A 16712-nucleotide genomic window follows, 5' to 3' on the forward strand; every position below is an offset into this window, starting at 1 on the left:
GGATACTATGTTTTCTTGTTTTGTGAAGTCTACAGTCTTATATTTTACAACAGTTACTGCAAGTTACCAATCATAGCACCAGACTGTACATTTTTGCAGCTGCTTTCAGGGAGTACTATAGGGCATGGCAAAATCAAGGACATTGTTCCTTGAATAATGTTGTAAGTGCTACTTCTCTGGAGAATGGAAAAGTTGTTGAGTGCTTATCTAAGTACTGCCACACCTGCCGTGATAATGCTGAAGGATGTGTTGAACATCAGTGTTCTAAGAATTATGATGGTTATAGTGCAGGTATGGAGTGTGATAGACCTCTAAAAATATTTCAGAGGTCAGTGTCCATTTATGATGTTACATATATGAAAAATCTAAGCAATGTGGACTCTAAAACTTTCAATAAAATTAACGAGTTCAATGTTTATGGTAATACCTTGGTAACAAAACTGGAGTGTTGTGGACATGTGCAAAAGGGAATGGGTGCTAGACTGAGGGAGCTACAAAGGGAAATGAAAGGAAAGTTGCTGTCTGATGGAAAATCCCTGTCTGTCTGAGGCAGATTGACAGAAACTGAAGTAGACCTTCTTCAGATTTATTAGGTACTGGCCATTAAACGAACTGAACCTCAGAATGATGTTAAAGCAATGAGAAAACCTGTGTGGGCCACCTAGTTTCATAAGTTGTCGACACATGACCACCCTGTTCACAGACGTTGCTTCAAAGGAGCAGATTCATAGTGTGGCTACCAAAAAGCAAAAGAAGGTAGACAAGTATACCATCATAAGCATTCTCTTCCTGGACCTTTTATGAATGAAATAAAACCAATTTTTAGAGACCTGATTGACCCTATTTTGCTTAGTAAGTCTGTTCATGGGGGGCACTAAGAATACAAATGAAAGTATCAGCCATTGCATATGGGAAAGATTAACTAAGAATACTTTTGTTGGACTAAATACGTTTAAAAGTTGGTGTCCTAGATGCAGTGATATGTCTCAATGATGGAGTGATAGGAAGCTGGGAAGTCCTGAGAAATTTAGGCATAAAATGTGGCTTTAATATGGAAGATCAATTGCCTGCGTGTGACAGACAACAGGTGCATGAAGCTGATAGATTCACTCTTCGAGTTGTCAGAGGTGCAAGAAGTGATAAAAGGGATGCCAAGAGGAAGCTTGAAGATGAATAAGTGCTGCAGGATGAAGACTATGCTTCAAAAATGTTCTGAGGTACAGTTTAATTGGATTTATGTCTTCATTCGCAATTTCCTGCAAGTTGTATTTTTCAGAATTCAGGTACAAATATTTCCTACAGTTTATTTGCTCTATTTATTCTGTAACTTGCAGTAGTCCATACATATGTAGTAGACCAAAGTTTAATTGCAGAATCAACCAAATTATAGAAAAATAATATTTTTATCAGGGAGAAAATTATAAAAATTAAAATGTAATATTTGATATTTTTTATCCTTGTAATATACATAACAGGTGGAATTAAATATTTCTAGTACCCCAGCCATCATGTCATGCATGTCTTGTAAAAACTTGGTCTCCTTCAAATTTATAAAATTGGATTAAATGGTAACTCAATTTGAGGAACCATTTGGAAAAAAATTGCATTAATTTCATTGTAATTTTTTAATAACCCTAGGCAAAGTGAAAAATATTCTAAATACTTCTAATTTGTTTAGAAATTTTGCTGCATTACCTGATATTAACCAAAAATCTGTGAAACACATACATTATAAACACTGCCTGAAAGAAACAGGTGTTGATTTTTACATAGTACTGAGCCAAAAAAAGGTACCCAGTATCCTTAATATTGGATTTAAAGAAAAAGAAAGAAAGAAGAAAAAGAAACCATACAAGACTGAGGAGCTCAAAATTTAAGTCCTTTTGCTTATGTACAAATAATAGAGAAACACAAATGTGAACTTAGTTCACAACACAAATGGTCTGCTACTGCTACTGAGGACCAGTGAACAACATTAATGATTCATATAATCACGTGAAAAAACTAGTATTTGCTGTTCTTTCCTTATTCGGTTCTACATATTCATGTAAACAATCATTTATCAACCATTAACCCTAACATGAGTAAAGTGAGAAGTCATATTATTGATGAGAGCCTAGAATCATGCATAAAATTACTGGAAATATTAGCATAGTAACTTCACTCATTCAAAGTGGCAAAGAAGATGCAACAGTGTTCACATTAGTTTCTGTCAGTCATTGCCAAAATTTAATCTTTTGGGTCCATTACAATATAATCAATAAATAACATAATTATTAATTAAGATATCGAGTTCTATCCCATGCACTTGTAGATTGACTAACACATAAAACATCATGTTCAGTTTATGTAGTTAATTTCATGGGGCATTGAGGAGTGAAAGAAGATGTAATGTTGACTATTGAGAATGGTATGTTAACATGTGACAGATTGTGAACTTTCAGAGAACAGACAGGAGGAGGTAAATGAAACAAGCCAGAGAAATTTCACCACTGGTCTATAGTGTCTACTTCTATGTAACAGACAGATGGTAATGAGAGAAAAAATTGGCCATATCTCTACAGGTATTGGTTTTTTGACATGTGTAGCTCATGAATTAAATGAAGCTTCAGTTCTCAAGTGAATCCCTGTCAGATTTTATACAAGTTTTCTCTTTTAAGCATTACATCTGTTGCATAATTTCAGAGAATACATTCTGAGTCCAAACACAATGAGATATCTTTGTCAGAATGACCTTGTTCATGACAACCAGCATGAGTTACGAAAACAAGGGTTGCATAACACACATGCTGGCTGTAAAAATCCTGCTAGTAGGAATGGTGGTATCTGCGGACCCCAAGGGGTGATGCCAGCATGACACTACACACAAATTATGTGCCACATCTCCCCTCTCCAGGATGACTACATGACAGCAGCATCCTCTCATGTGCTGGTATAAAGGATGCTGACGATAGTGCTCTGGGGGCCAGTTTGTCTGTGCAGATAGTCTCCTCAATTCGACAGCTCAGCTCCACAGGACAGTGGCTGTCTACAACATAGTTAGCCAGGTCTTAGGGAGCCAGTGCAGCTAAAAAGATAGTTACTGTTGAGCTGACAAAAGATTTCACTCGGAGACTTTAAATCCATACTAGATTCTACATGACTGTTTCTTGAAAGATAAGTAAATGTGTTTCCTTATTCAATTATAGCACTGTCTATTAATATTCTGTACTCACCAAGCTTGCATAAAGTTATCCTTTCCATCCTTTGCTACCTTTTTCTTAAGGTGTATCATTATTCATTGTATGTACAAACTGCCAGTGATTAACAGAAGCCTTTGGTGGTTGCCTACCCCTCACATAACTACATTACAGGTCAAGTGTGTTCCAAAGAGTGAGAGATGACAGATCTTGTACACCCTATAGAGGAGACAGGCGGTTCTGGTAATTCACATGGTCCTCAACATTTGAAACAGTTTCTAATCACTTGAGAGCTGTCAATTTCTAGATCTGTTAAACTTTAAGGATTACACTGTCCCCTTAAGAATTGAACTGACTGACACTCAACAAAGTGATTTCAACAAGGCTAGAACCTGGGATAATTTTTACTCAAGTTTCTTTCAAAAATGAGTCTCTAAATTTTTTGTGTTGTTATCCGGAAGAACAGTCATGAAAATAGTTAAAATTTACTGATTCCCTGAAGCTGCTTTCAGATTTGTATCTCTAAATGTTTTTGCCAGACAACCCTCATGGACAAACTCACATAACAAACTAAAAAAATTGTGATAATTTGTGGTAAATTCAGACAATAAGCACCACTGTTGAATGGTAAACTAAATTTCACACAGTATGACAGTTATAATATGTACTAACATTGTAATTCTGTCAGAGACAGCAAAGGACCTGGAAGAGCAGTTGAATGGAATGGAGAGTGTCTGGAAAGGAAGATATAAGATGAACATCAACAAAAGCAGAACAAGGATAATGGAATGCTGCCAAATTAAATCAGGTGATGCTGAAGGAATTAGGTTAGGAAATAAGACACTTAAAGTAATAGATGAGTTTTGGTATTTGGGGAGCAAATTAACTTCAAATGGCTCTGAGCACTATGTGACTTAAGTTCTGAGGTCATCAGTCACCTAGAACTTAGAACTACTTAAACCTAACTAACCTAAGGACAGCACACGCATCCGTGGCCGAGGCAGGATTCAAACCTGCGGATGTAGCAGTCATGCGGTTCCAAACTGTAGCGCCTAGAACTGCTCAGGCACACTTGCTGGCAGCAAAATAACTGATTATGGTTGAAGTAGAGAGGATATAAAATGTAGACTAGCTGTGGCAAGAAATGTATTTCTGAAGAACAGAAGTTTGTTAACATTGAGTATAGTTGTAAGTGCCAGGAAGTCTATTCTGAAAGTATTTGTATGGAGTGAATCCATGTATGGAATTGAAACGTGGATGATAAGTAGTTTAGATAAGAGATTGGAAGCTTTTGAAATTTGGTGCTACAGAATAATGTTAAAGATAAGTTGGGTAGATCATGTAACTAATGAGGAGGTACTGAATAGAAATGGGGACAATAGGAATTTGTGGCACAACTTCAGTGACAAGAAGAAGGGATCTGTTTGTGGACATTTTCTGAGGTATCAAGGTATCGCCAGTTTGGTATTGGAGGGCAGAGTGGTGGGTAAAAATCGTAGAGGGAGACCAAGAGATGAATACACTAAGCAGATTCAGAAGGATGCAAGTTGCAGCAGTAACTTGGTGATGAAGAGGCTTGCTCAGGATGGACTAGTATGGAGAGATGCATCAAACCAGTCTCCGGGTTGAAAACAACAACAACAACAACAACAATATGGACAAATCATAATATTACACTAAACCAGTCAACTTCATAAGAACTGTAGTTACATGATCATATCATACCTACACTGTTACTTTTCAAACCAAATATTGCTGCTGAAATTTGTAGAAAGTCAACTGTAACTGATAATTTATTATATCTAAAAACAAAGATGATGTGACTTACCAAACGAAAGCACTGGCAGGTCGATAGACACTCAAACAAACACAAACATACACACAAAATTCTAGCTTTTGCAACCAATGTGGAATGTGGAATGTTTCCCTCTATTATATTCATATATTGTTATGGAATATATTACACATATCTCTAGTAAACTTGCAATAATTTCTAGAAATATATGTTAATTGCCATACACATATGGCAAAGTTGGGGGTAATGACTGTCTGTGCAAGGACATTAGTGTCAAAATTGTATAAATCACAAATGTAAATCTCATATAGTGTAAATTACATTTTTTCATAGCACTCTAAATTCAAAAATACATAATATATCACAAAAATTCTCTGGTCTTTGTACAATTAGTCTGCATCTACCTACATTGTGCATCCATAGTCTCCAACCCATTGCAAAGTGCATGCTAGAGTGTCTATCCTATTGTACCAGTTATTAGGGCCTAAGTGTTCATATGCTTACAGATTGCAGGAATAATGATTACTTAAAAGTTACCATGTACACTACAATTAGTCTAATCTTGTCTTGGTGATCCCATGGGAGCAGTACATATGGGGTTGTAGCATACTCCACTTACATCTGCTTATTGAAACTTTGCAAAGACTACATTTATCTTTAAGCATCCACCAGCTCAGTTTCTTCATAAACTATGTGGTGCTCTCTTACGGGCCAGATACATCTACAAACATTCATGCTGCCCTTCTCAGTATACATTCAATATTCCATTTCAGCCTCATTTGGAATGGGTCCGTCATACTCAACCAGTAGTCTAGAATGTGTTGCACAAGTGTTTTATAAGCAGCCTCCTTTGTAGACTACATTTCCCCATTGTCCTACCTCTGAACTGAAGCCTGTCAGCTGATTCACTCACAAATCAGCTTATATAATCATTCCCTTACATACCCCTACAAATGGTTACACCAAGGTAATTGTATGATTTGAGGGATCCTAATTGCGAAATATTGATCTTGCAGTTATAGGATACTATGTTTTCTTGTTTTGTGAAGTCTACAGTCTTATATTTTACAACAGTTACTGCAAGTTACCAATCCTATCACCAGACTGTACATTTTTGCAGCTGCTTTCAGGGAGTACTATAGGGCATGGCAAAATCAAGGACATTGTTCCTTGAATAATGTTGTAAGTGCTACTTCTCTGGAGAATGGAAAAGTTGTTGAGTGCTTATCTAAGTACTGCCACACCTGCCATGGTAACACTGAAGGATGTGTTGAACATCAGTGTTCTAAGAATTATGATGGTTACAGTGCAGGTATGGAGTGTGATAGACCTCTAAAAATATTTCAGAGGTCAGTGTCCATTTATAATGTTAGATATATGAAATACCTAAGCGATTTGGAATCTAAAACTTTCTATAAAATTAATGAGTTCAATGTTTATGGTAATACCTTGGTAACAAAACTGGAGTGTTGTGGACATGTACAAAAGAGAATGGGTGCTAGATTGAGGGAGCTACAAAGAAAAATGAAAGGAAAGTTGCTGTCTGATGGAAAATCCCTGTCTGGCTGAGGCAGATTGACAGAAACTGAAGTAGACCTTCTTCAGATTTATTATGTACTGCGCCTCTGAATGATGTTACAGCAATGAGAAAACCTGTATGGGCTACCTACTTTCATAAGTTGACCACACATGACCACCTTCTTCACAGGCTTTGCTTTAAAGGAGCAGATTCATAGTGTGCCTACCAAAAAGCAAAAGAAAGTAGACAAGTATACCATCATACCATCATAAGCATTCTCTTCCTGCGCCTGTTATGAATGAAATAAAACCAATTTTTAGAGACCTGAGTGATCCTATTTTGCTTAGTAAATCTCTTCATGGGGGGCACTGAGAATACAAATGAAAGTATCAGCCATTGCATATGGGAAAGATTAACTAAGAATACTTTTGTTGGACTAAATACACTTAAAAGTGGTGTACTAGATGCAGTGATATGTCTCAATGATGGAGTGATAGGAAGCTGGGAAGTCCTGAGAAATTTAGGCATAAAATGTGGCTTTAATATGGAAGATCAATTGCCTGCGTGTGACAGACAACGGGTGCATGAAGTTGATAGATTCGCTCTTCGAGTTATCAGAGGTGCAAGAAGTGATAAAAGGGATGCCAAGAGGAGGCTTGAAGATGAATAAGTGCTGCAGGATGAAGACTATGCTTCAAAAATGTTCTGAGGTACAGTTTAATTGGATTTATGTCTTCATTCGCAATTTCCTGCAAGTTGTGTTATTCAGAATTCAGGTACAAATATTTCCTACAGTTTATAAAGCATTGCTCTATTTTTTGTGTAGCTTGCAGTAGTCCATACTTATGTAGTAGACCAAAGTTTAATTGCAGAATCACCCAAATTATAGAAAAATAATATAATATTATCCCCCCCATGAACCGTGGAACTTGCCGCTGGTGGGGAGGCTTACGTGCCTCAGCGATACAGATAGCCGTACCATAGGTACAACCACAACGGAGGGGTATCTGTTGAGTGGCCAGACAAACGTGTGGTTCTTGAAAAGGTGCAGCAGCCTTTTCAGTAGTTGTAAGGGCAACAGTCTGGATGACTGACATATCTGGCCTTGTAACAATAACCAAAACGGACTTGCTGTGCTGGTACTGCGAACGGCTGAAAGCAAGGGGAAACTATGGCTGTAATTTTTCCTGAGGGCATGTAGCTTTACTGTATGATTAAACAATGATGGCATCCTCTTGGGTAAAATATTCCTGAGGTAAAATAGTCCCCCATTCAGATCCCAGGCGGGGACTACTCAAGAGGATGTCGTTATCAGGAAAAAGAAAACTGGCGTCCTACGAATCGGAGCGTGGAATGTCAGATCCCTTAATCGGGCAGGTAGGTTAGAAAATTTAAAAAGGGAAATGGATAGGTTAAAGTTAGATATAGTGGGAATTCATGAAGTTCGGTGGCAGGAGGAACAAGACTTTTGGTCAGGTGACTACAGGGTTATAAACACAAAATCAAATAGGGGTAATGCAGGAGTAGGTTTAATAATGAATAGGAAAATAAGAATGTGGTAAGCTATTACAAACAGCATAGTGAACGCATTATTGTGGCCAAGATAGATACGAAGCCCACACGTACTACAGTAGTACAAGTTTATATGCCAACTAGCTCTGCAGATGACGAAGAAATTGACGAAATGTATGATCAAATAAAAGAAATTATTCAGATAGTGAAGGGTGATGAAAATTTAATAGTCATGGGTGACTGGAATTCGGTAGTAGGAAAAGGGAGAGAAGGAAACGTAGTAGGTGAATATGGACTGGGGCAAAGAAATGAAAGAGGAATCCGCCTGGTAGAATTTTGCACAGAGCACAACTTAATCATACCTAACACTTGGTTCAAGACTCATAAATATGGCTGTATACATGAAAGAAGGCTGGGGATACTGACAGGATTCAGATAGATTATATAATGGTAAGACAGAGATTTAGGAACCAGGTTTTAAACTGTAAGACATTTCTAGGAGCAGATGTGGACTCTGACCACAATCTATTGGTTATGACCTGTAGATGAAAAATAAAGAAACTGCAAAAAGGTGGGAATTTAAGGAGATAGGACCTGGATAAACTAAAAGAACCAGAGGTTGTACAGAGTTTCAGGGAGAGCTTAAGGGAACAATTGACAGGAATGGGGGAAAGAAATACAGTAGAAGAAGAGGGATGAAGTAGTGAAGGCAGCAGTGGATCAAGTATGTAAAAAGACGAGGGCTAGTAGAAATCCTTGGGTAACAGAAGAAATATTGAATTTAATTGATGAAAGGAGAAAATATAAAAATGCAGTAAATGAAGTAGGCAAAAGGAATACAGACGTCTCAAAAATGGGATCGACAGGAAGTGCAAAATAGCTAAGCAGGGATGGTTAGAGGACAAGTGTAAGAATGTAGGGCTTATCTCACTAGGGGTAAGGTAGATACTGCCTACAGGAAAATTAAAGAGACGTTTGGAGATAAGAGAACCACTTGTATGAACATCAGGTGCTCAGATGGAAACCCGGTTCTAAGCAAAGAAGAGAAAGCAGAAAGGTGGAAGGAGTATATAGAGGGTCTATACAAGGCCGAGGTACTTAAGGACAATATTATGGAAATGGAAGAGGATGTAGATGAAGATGAAATGGGAGATACAATACTGCGTGAAGAGTTTGACAGAGCACTGAAAGACCTGAGTCGAAACAAGGACCCTGGAGTAGACAACATAACATTGGAACTGCTAACGGCCTTGAGAGAGCCAGTCCTGACAAAACTCTACCATCTGGTGAGCAAGATCTATGAGACAAGCGAAATACCCGCAGACTTCAAGAAGAATATAATAATTCCAATCCCAAAAAAAAGCAGGTGTTGACAGATGTGAAAATTACCGAACTATCAGTTTAATAAGTCACAGCTGCAAAATACTAACGCAAATTCTTGGTTCTACATATTTATGTAAACAATCATTTATCAACCATTAACCCTAACAAGAGTAAAGTTAGAAGTCATATTAATGATGAGAGCCTAGAATCATGCATAAAATTACTGGAAACGTTAGCATAGAAACTTCACTAATTCAAAGCGGAAAAAAAGATGCAACAGTGTTCACATTAGTTTCTGTCAGTCATTGCCAAAATTTCATTTTTTCGGTCCTTTACAATTTAATCAATAAATATCATAATTACTAATTATGATATTGAGTTCAATCCCATGCACCTGTAGATTGACTAAGACATAAAACATCAAGTTACATTTATTTAGTTAATTTCATGGGGCATTGGGGAGTGAAAAAAGATGTAATGTTGAATATTGACAATGGTATGTTGGCATAGGACCCGTGGTCTAGGGGCCACCAGAACGGTAGCTCAGCGTGTTCGGTCCGAGGGTTATGCACCCTCTGTAATGAAAAAACTGAGTCAATCGATCAACAACGAACATATATGGATGTCTTACGACATCCACCCCGAGCAGATGCAATGAACAAAAGCGAACAAAATGATGTAAAAAAAAGGGGGGGGGGGGGGGGGGGTAGCGTCTTTGATTCATAATCAATACGTCTTTGGTCCCAGGTTCAATCCCCGCCACTGCCTAAATTTTGATAAATAATCAGCATTGGCGGCCAAAGACTTTCAGCAAAAGAAGTCAGCCTCATTCTGCCAGCGGCCTTGTCAAAGAGGGCAAAGGAGCGGATACAGGTTCAGGGCACTCTCTTGTCCTAGGGGTGGGAAATTGCCCCTGAAAGCGGAAGAATCCGCAATGATCAACGACAAGAAGATGCAGAAGGCAATGGAAACCACTGCATTAAAGACATGTAACGTGTATCAACAGGACATGTGGCCTGTAGCTGAAGAAGTGTCTTGATGATCTCTCCATTGGCAAAAGATTCTGGAATAGTCCCCCATTCGGATCTCCAGGAGGGAACTGCCAAGGGGGAGGTTACCATGAGAAAAAGACTGAATAATCAACGAAAGGATAACGTTCTACGAGTCAGGGCGTGGAATGTCAGAAGCTTGAATGTGGTAGGGAAACTAGAAAATCTGAAAAGGGAAATGCAAAGGCTCAATCTAGATATAGTAGGGGTCAGTGAAGTGAAGTGGAAGGAAGACAAGGATTTCTGGTCAGATGAGTATCGGGTAATATCAACAGCAACAGAAAATGGTATACCAGGTGTAGGATTTGTTATGAATAGGAAGGTAGGGCAGAGGGTGTGTTACTGTGAACAGTTCAGTGACCGGATTGTTCTAATCAGAATCGACAGCAGACCAACACCGACAACGATAGTTCAGGTATACATGCCGACGTCGCAAGCTGAAGATGAACAGATAGAGAAAGTGTATGACGATATTGAAAGGGTAATGCAATATGTAAAGGGGTACGAAAATATAATAGTCATGGGCGACTGGAATGTTGTTGTAGGGGAAGGAGTAGAAGAAAAGGTTACAGGAGAATATGGGCTTGGGACAAGGAACGAAAGAGGAGAAAGACTAATTGAGTTCTGTAACACATTTCAGCTAGTAATAGCGAATACCCTGTTCAAGAATCACAAGAGGAGGAGGTATACTTGCAAAAGGCTGGGAGATATGGGAAGATTTCAATTAGATTACTTCATGATCGGACAGATTCCGAAATCAGATACTGGATTGTAAGGCGTACCCAGGAGCAGATATAGCCTCAGATCACAATATAGTTGTGATGAAGAGTAGGCTGAAGTTCAAGACATTAGTCAGGAAGAATCAATACACTATGAAGTGGTATACGGAAGTTCTAAGGAATGACAAGATACATTTGAAGTTCTCTAACGATATAGATACAGCAATAAGGAATAGCGCAGTAGGCAACACAGTTGAAGAGGAATAGACATCTCTAAAAAGGCCCATCACAGAAGTTGGGAAGGAAAACATAGGTACAAAGAAGGTAGCTGCGAAGAAACCATGGGTAACAGAAGAAATACTTCAGTTGATTGATTAAAGGAGGAAGTACAAACATGTTCCGGGAAAATCAGGAACACAGAAATACAAGTTGCTGAGGAATGAAATAAATAGAAGTGCAGGGAAGCTAAGACGAAATGGCTGCAGGAAAAATGTGAAGACATCAAAAAAGATATGATTGTCGGAAGGACAGACTCAGCATACAGCAAAGTCAAAACAACCTTTGGTGACATTAAAAGCAACGGTGGTAACATTAAGAGTGCAACGGGAATTCCACTGTTAAATGCAGAGGAGAGAGCTTAGAGGTGGAAAGAATACGTTGAAAGTCTCTATGAGGGTGAAGATTTGTCTGATGAGATAGAAGAAGAAACAGGAGTCGATTTAGAAGAGATAGGGGATCCAGTATTAGAATCAGAATTTAAAAAAGCTTTGGAGGACTTACGGTCAAATAAGGCAGAAGGGATAGATAACATTCCATCAGAATTTCTAAAACCATTAGGGGAAGTGGCAACAAAACGACTATTCATGTTGGTGTGTAGAATATATGAGTCTGGCGACACACAATCTGACTTTTGGAAAAGCATCATCCACACAATTCAGAAGACGGCAAGAGCTGACAAGTGCGAGAATTATCGCACAATCAGCTTAACAGCTCATGCATCAAAGCTGCTTACAAGAATAATATACAGAAGAATGGAAAAGAAAATTGAGAATGCGCTAGGTGATGATCAGTTTGGCTTTAGGAAAAGTAAAGGCACGAGAGAGGCAATTCTGATGTTCGGCTAACAATGGAAGCAAGGCTAAAGAAAAATCAAGACACATTCATAGGATTTGTCGACCTGGAAAAAGCGTTCGACAATATAAAATGATGCAAGCTGTTTAAGATTCTGAAAAAAGTAGGGGTAAGCTATAGGGAGAGACGGGTCATATACAATATGTACAACAACCAAGAGGGAATAATAAGAGTGGACGATCAAGAACGAAGTGCCCTTATTAAGAAGGGAGTAGCCTTTTGCCCCTACTCTTCGATCTGTACATCGAGGAAGCAATGATGGAAATAAAAGAAAGGTTCAGGAGTGGAATTAAAATACAAGGTGATAGGATATCAATGATACGATTCGCTGATGACATTGTTATTCTGAGTGAAAGTGAAGAAGAATTAAATGATCTGCTGAACGGAATGAAGAGTCTAGTGAGTACACAGTATGGTTTGTGAGTAAATCGGAGAAAGATGAAGGTAATGAGAAGTAGTAGAAATGAGAACAGTGAGAAACTTAACATCAGTATTGATGGTCACGAAGTCAAGGAATTCTGCTACCTAGGCAGGAAAATAACCAATGTTGGACAGAGCAAGGAGGACATCAAAAGCAGACTCACTGTGGCAAAAAAGGCATTTCTGGCCAAGAGAAGTCTACTAATATCAAATACCGGCCTTAATTTGAGGAAGAAATTTCTGAGGATGTACGTCTGGAGTACAGCATTGTATGGTAGTGAAACATGGACTGTGGGAATACTGGAACAGAAGGGAATTGAAGCATTTGAGATGTGGTGCTATAGACTAATGTTGAAAATTAGGTGGACTGATAAGGTAAGGAATGAGGAGGTTCTACGCAGATTCGGAGAGGAAAGCAATATGTGGAAAACACTGATAAGGAGAAGGGACAAGATGATAAAACATCTGCTAAGACATGAGGGAATGACTTCCATGGTACTAGAGGGAGCTGTAGAGGGCAAAAACTGTAGAGGAAGACAGATTGGAATACGTCAAGCAAATAATTGAGGACGTAGGTTGCAAGTGCTACTCTCAGATGAAGAGGTTAGCACAGGAAAGGAATTCGTGGAGGGGCACATCAAACCAGTCAGTAGACTGATGACCAAAAATAAAGAATGTTGACATGTGACATGTTGTGAACGTACAGAGGACAGACAGAAGGAGGTAAATGAAACAAGCCACAGAAATTTCACCACTGGTCTATAGTGTCTACTTCTATGTAACAGACAGATGGTAATGAGAGAAAAAATTGGCCATATCTCTACAGGTATTGGTTTTTTGACATGTGTAGTTCATGAATTAAGTGAAGCTTCAGTTCTCAAGTGAATCCTTGTCAGATTTTATACAAGTTTTCTCTTTTAAGCATTAAATCTGTTGCATAATTTCAGAGAACACATTCTGAGTCCAAACACAATGTGATATCTTGTGTGCATAACTCACATGCTGGCTGTCAAAATCCTGCTAGTAGGAACGGTGGTATCTGCGGACCCCAAGGGGTGATGCCAGCATGACACTACACACAAATTATGTGCCACATCTCCCCTCTCCAGGATGACTACATGACAGCAGCATCCTCTCATGTGCTGGTATAAAGGATGCTGATGACAGTGCTCTGGGGGCCAGTTTGTCTGTGGAGATAGTCTCCTCAATTTGACAGCTCAGCTCCACAGGACAGTGGCTGCCTACATCATAGTTAGCCAGGTCTGAGAGAGCCAGTGCAGCTAGAAAGATAGTTACTGTTGAGCTGACAAAAGATTTCACTCAGAGATTTGAAATCATTTCTAAATTCTACATGACTGTTCCTTGAAATATATAAATAAATGTGTTTCATTATTCAATTATAGCACTGTCTATTAATATTCTGTACTCACCCAGCTTGCATAATGTTATCCTTTCCATCCTTTGCTACAATTTTCTTAAGGTGTATCATTATTCATTGTATGAACAAACTGCCAGTGATTAACAGATGCCTTTTGTGGTTGCCTACCCCTCACATAACTACATTAAAGGTCAAGTTTGTTCCATAGAGTGAGAGATGACAGATCTTGTACATCCTATAAAGGAGACAGGCATTTCTGGTAAGTTACATGCGACAAGTTCTGAGGTTATCAGTCCCCTTGAACTTAGAACTACTTAAACCTAACTAACCTAAGGACAGCTCACATGTCAGTGCCCAAGGCAGGATTCAAACCTGCGGCTTTAGCAGTCATGTGGTTCCAGACTGTAGTGCCTAGAACTGCTCAGCCACACTGGCCAGCACAAAATAACTGATTATGGTCAAAGTAGAGAGGATATAAAATGTAGACTAGCTGTGGCAAGAAAAGAATTTCTGAAGAACAGAAATTTGTTAATATTGAGTATAGGTGTAAGTGCTAGGAGGTCTTTTCTGGAAGTATTTGTATGGAGTGTATCCCTGTATGGAAGTGAAACATAGATGGTAAATACTTTAGGCAAGAGAATGGAAGCTTTTGAAATGTGGTGCTACAGAATAATGTTGAAGATAAGTTGGGTAGATCATGTAACTAATGAGGAGGTACTGAATAGGAATGGGGACAATAGGAATTTGTGGCACAACTTCAGTGACAAGAAGAAGGAATCAGTTGGTAGGACATGTTCTGAGGTATCAAGGCATCACCAGTTTGGTATTGGAGGGCGGTGTGGAGGGTAAAAATCGTAGAGGGAGACCAAGATATGAATACACTAAGCAGATTCAGAAGGATGCAAGTTGCAGCAGTAACTGTAGTTACATGATCATATCATACCTACACTGTTACTTTTCAAACCAAAAATTTCTGCTGAAATTTGTAGAAAGTACAACTGTAACCCATAATTTATTATATCTTATTATATCTAAAAACAAAGATGATGTGACTTACCAAACGAAAGTGCTGGCACGTTGATAGACACTGAAACAAACACAAACATACACACAAAATTCAAGCTTTTGCAAACAATGTGGAATATGGAATGTTTCTTCAAACTGCTGCTTGAAACTTTGCAAAGACTACATTTATCTTTAAGCATCCACCAGTTTAGTTTCTTCATAAACTATGTGGTGCTCTCTTATGGGCCAGATACATCTACAAACATTCATGCTGCCCTTCTCAGTATACATTCAATATTCCATTTCAGCCTCATTTGGAATGGGTCCGTCATACTCAACCAGTAGTCTAGAATGTGTTGCACAAGTGTTTTATAAGCAGCCTCCTTTGTAGACTACATTTCCCCATTGTCCTACCTCTGAACTGAAGCCTGTCAGCTGATTCACTCACAAATCAGCTTATATAATCATTCCCTTACATACCCCTACAAATGGTTACACCAAGGTAATTGTATGATTTGAGGGATCCTAATTGCAAATATTGATCTTGCAGTTATAGGATACTATGTTTTCTTGTTTTGTGAAGTCTACAGTCTTATAGTTTACAACAGTTACTGCAAGTTACCAATCCTAGCATCACTTTAAAATTATATGATGATATGACTGTACATTTCTGCAGCTGCTTTCAAGGAGTACTATGTGGCATTGCAAAATCAAGGACATTGTTCCTTGAATAATGTTGTAAGTGCTACTTCTCTGGAGAATGGAAAAGTTGTTGAGTGCTTATCTAAGTACTGCCACACCTGCCATGGTAACACTGAAGGATGTGTTGAACATCAGTGTTCTAAGAATTATGATGGTTACAGTGCAGGTATGGAGTGTGATAGACCTCTAAAAATATTTCAGGGGTCAGTGTCCATTTACAATGTTACATATATCAAATACCTAAGCTATGTGGACTCTAAAACTTTCTATAAAATTAATGAGTTCAATGTTTATAGTAATACCTTGGTAACAAAACTGGAGTGTTGTGGACATGTACAAAAGAGAATGGGTGCTAGATTGAGGGAGCGACAAAGAGAAAAGAAAGGAAAGTTGCTGTCTGATGGAAAATCCCTGTCTGGCTGAGGCAGATTGACAGAAACTGAAGTAGACCTTCTTCAGATTTATTATGTACTGCACCTCTGAATGATGTTACAGCAATGAGAAAACCTGTATGGGCCACCTACTTTCATAAGTTGACCACACATGACCACCCCCTTCACAGACTTTGCTTTAAAGGAGCAGATTCATCGTGTGGCTACCAAAAAGCAAAAGAAAGTAGACAAGTATACCATCATACCATCATAAGCATTCTCTTCCTAGGCCTGTTATAATTGAAATAAAACCAATTTTAGAGACCAGCGTGACCCTATTTTGCTTAGTAAATTTCTTCGTGGGGCGCACTAAGAATACAAATGAAAGTATCAGCCATTGCATATGGGAAAGATTAACCAAGAATACTTCTGTTGGACTAAATACATTTAAAAGTTGGTGTTCTAGATGCGGTGATATGTCTCAATGATGGAATGATAGGAAGATGGGAAGTCATGAGAAATTTAAGCATAAAATGTGGCTTTAATGTGGAAGATCAATTGCCTGCGTGTGATAGACAACGGGTGCATGAAGCTGATAGATTCACTCTT

Source organism: Schistocerca gregaria, chromosome 8, assembly GCF_023897955.1.
Source record: "Schistocerca gregaria isolate iqSchGreg1 chromosome 8, iqSchGreg1.2, whole genome shotgun sequence".
Lineage (NCBI taxonomy): Eukaryota > Metazoa > Arthropoda > Insecta > Orthoptera > Acrididae > Schistocerca > Schistocerca gregaria.